Below are 3,818 nucleotides of genomic sequence, written 5' to 3'. Positions count from 1 at the left end.
CAGCTTTAGCAATGGAAATTTTGAACATTGCCCACTCCAGTTTAATGCCCCCAGCCTCCACAGGGATGCGCCAAAAGCTCCGCCGGAGGTGTGGGTTGAAAGACTGTCGAACAGGGGCCTCCTCCAGACGTTCTGAATTTACCCGCACTACCCGTTTGGGCTTACCAGATCTGTCCAGAGTCTTCCCCCACCCCCTGACCAGACTCACCACCAGATGGTGATCAGTTGACAGCTCCGGAACAGAGTCCAACCCCTATCCAGGAGTAAGGTTCCAGAACTGAGACTGTGCCTGGAGGTAAGCCCCAACAGATCTAACTGGTAGCGCTCCACCTCCCGCACAAGCTCCGACTCCTTTCCCCAAAAAGAGGTGACGTTCCACTTCCCCAGAGCCAGCACATGCCGCCTGGTTCTGGTCCATTGAGGCCCCTGACCTTCACTGCCACCCCTGTGGTAGCGCACCTAACCCCAGCAGTTCCTCCCACAGGTGGTGGACCCATGGGATGGAGAGAAGGGTGCCACGTAGCTTCTTCGGGCTGTGCCCGGCCAGGCTCCATGGCAAACCCGGCCACCAGGCACTCGCTGACAAGCCCTTCATCTGGGCCTGGCTCCGGACGGGGGCCCTGGGTTTTCCTCCGGGCAGGGTCACCCCCTCGCAAATTTCTGCATCAAAGTTAGGTTTCTACATGAAAAGCTTAAAGGACGGTTACATCAGGTCCTCCGTTTTGCTAAATGTTTAGATGACTTCCCATAATCACTGGATGAAAGGGGACAGTGAAGGACAGAGCACTTCCTGGCACCTCTTGTCTGTCTGACAGCTGCCTCACTTCGTTGCTCATCCCAAGAAATGATGTCACTCTCGAGTCATCCAATCACTCACGCTGATGAATTTACCTGACGAGATCAGCTTTGTGCGTCTAACTACCTCCCATTCACACTTACTGTACCTGCATCTTCCTCCTTTCTGTATCCTACTGTTTTTCTGTTTCTCTGTTATCATAAGCGTCCGTACTGTACATTCACACTCTCCCTCTCTTTGGAGGGTTAAGCCTGATGTTGAAAGGCTTCTGACTGAGGAGTGCTCCAGATTAATGTGTGTATCTCTGCTGATTGATTCATTACATTAGTTTTATTTGACTAGTTCAATTGATTGATGCCAAGCTCTGGAGGCTTTTAAATTACAGCCACTCAGTCAAATTAATCACAGAGAACAAAGTTCAGTCCAGCAATGATCCTCTGATATATTCAACACCACAATTTTATTTATTAAAATCACGTTATGTACTGTACCAAAAGCCAAACCAATATAGTTTGTAAATTTATACCGTATTTACTTCTTCTTTCTTCTATATTTTCTTGTGCTGTTCTCAGATTTTCCCAGAGTGCTGCTGCTGCTGTCTGGTGTAATTGTCTCATTTTTGATTTTGCCCTGGAGCCCCTGTGTGATCAGTGCCTGTTAGCTCCTCACTGATGATCAGAAAGAAACCGAGGAGGGAACATAGACACCTACACAAACAGCTGGAGAAGAGGAATGCTTTAAAACTCACAGCAGAAAACCCATGGTCATCTTCTGATCTAAACCAGTAAAACAAAGGAAACAAAACAATGGATGAGTCATATGATTTACTTGGGGCAAAAACACGCACAGACAAAGGAGGTCAGTAATATACTGCATGTTTTTTATTGGACAGACACTCTTCTAATTATCCTCTGATGTGATAAAGACAAAATTAAGACTATGTGTTGTCCTTTCTGCATAAGGGCTATCAATATGTTCTTTGACCCCATTTGCAGCTCCATCACAATATATAACAGCCCAGCCCATTGTTTTCCTCATTAGACTACTTTAAATGCATTTTCTGAAAAACAACAATGCATCTACAAACACAGCTGATTTCACTGCATCTTCACTGGCTTGCATCCTGTCTCTAATGTGCTGGAAGACATTCATTATGCGTGCTTTGCGGCCAATGCCCAGCGTGATCATCTGAGAGGACTCTGACAGTTTTGTGAAATGGCTTCAAAAGTGCGCACACACATATAGATGCAGGGCAAGGCTTTCTTAGAAACAAGCAACTGTCAGTCAATTCAATGAAGCCGTCACCACTCAGAATGAAAACATCAAAAATCTCCAGTTTCTTAGGGCATGACATTATTGACTAAACTGGTCATTGCTGTGTGGTGATAGATGTGCATTTCTATTATAACCCAGCCTCCACATGCTGAACCGTAACTTATTGTTAAGTCGCTGCAGACATGCTTGGTTGAAGAAAGGAAGAAAAGACCACAATGCCTCCACTACACTGACTGTTTTCTCTCATTAGCGCTCCACTTAAAAATACATCCCACATATACTAAAACCCCCCAAACAGAGTATACGACTGGAAAGAGTATGCCATACAGAATATTACATAATGAAAAGATAGTTATATGACAGAAGGCATAACCAATTTGATCTGCATAATGGCAACTTTGATTGGTCTGATAATCTTGTTTTGGATTTTAACCCAGATAAAAAGTCCCTGCATGAAAATATCTGAGTTGAGACCAAAGTGACAAGACATCCACAGAGACAGCAAGAAACCCATTCAACCATTTCAGCCTTTACGCTTCTGATTGTTATATGGAATGAGGGGTAGAGGCATTGAAAGAAAAAGAGAGATTTTTAAGGTCTTTATTTTAGCCAAGTCTAAAATAAAGAAAGACATTTATAATGTTTTGTTTCTGTGGCTGCCTTCAGTCGACTTCAACCTGTATGGTAGCTGTCAGTGTTGGTGCATGTGATGATTGGCAATCATTCTGCACACAGGCCTAGAGTTACTTTGTTCTCCCACAGCTGATTATACCTTATAAAGAAATGACAAACTCAGTATTGTGACAGAAGTAAATGATTGACACCTTAGCCATGAGACTACACAGGGGAGACAGTACCGCATTATATGTTCAGATTAGGAGGCCACTTAGAGCCAATTATGGTCAAAGTGTTTTATCAAAAAGCCAAGAAAACTGGGTTACCATTTTGGTAGAAGGTTTTTGCCCTAGATTTCTCATGAGATGGCAATTTCGGTCACAGTATGAAGCAGTCAAATCTACACAGTCTAAGAGTGGACATCTGCTGCATTTGAATAAATCATTATTCAACACTTATTACTGAAATAAAACTATCACTTAAAGAAGAATTCCAGCCAATTTTTACGTTAATCTTGATCGCTATAAATATGCGTGTACTTTCGATTGAAAACCCCCCGACCCGAATGGGTAAAGGCAACACGGAGTATCTGCAGCTACTGTACGTGCACAAGCTTCCACTGAGCTAAAATGACAGTTGTAAGGGCATGTTTTAGAGTGTCTTTGTGACTCTTAACAGACACAAAGTGCAATTCAAATTTCTGTGCAACATGAACAGGGCCCTTACGTGACAACAATATGCGTTTTTAACTCAGACATAATTCAAATTCACCTATCCTGTCTCTAGCTAAGTCTAAGTCTAAGTCTATCCTGCCGGTCGCTTGCTTGGCATTTTTTTCTGCTAGCTGCTAGCTGTTAGCTGCTAGCTGCTGCCCATGATGTTTAGCCAGGCTTCTGTGATAAACATACATGCATACATACATACATACATACATATCAATACACACGGATCTGCTGCGTGATGATTATCACAGAAGGCTGGCTGAACATCATGGATGGCAGCTAGCAGCTAACAGCTAGCAGCTAACAGGGCGAGCTAGCTACCGGCAGGATAGAAACAGGGTAGGTGAATTTAAACTATGTCTGAGTGAGGGCCCTGTTCATATTGCACAGACATTTTAATTGCATTTTGT

This window comes from Etheostoma spectabile, chromosome 22 (assembly GCF_008692095.1).
Source record: "Etheostoma spectabile isolate EspeVRDwgs_2016 chromosome 22, UIUC_Espe_1.0, whole genome shotgun sequence".
NCBI lineage: Eukaryota > Metazoa > Chordata > Actinopteri > Perciformes > Percidae > Etheostoma > Etheostoma spectabile.
The sequence above is the reverse complement of the archived record's forward strand: the minus strand, read 5'-3'. Positions refer to the sequence as shown.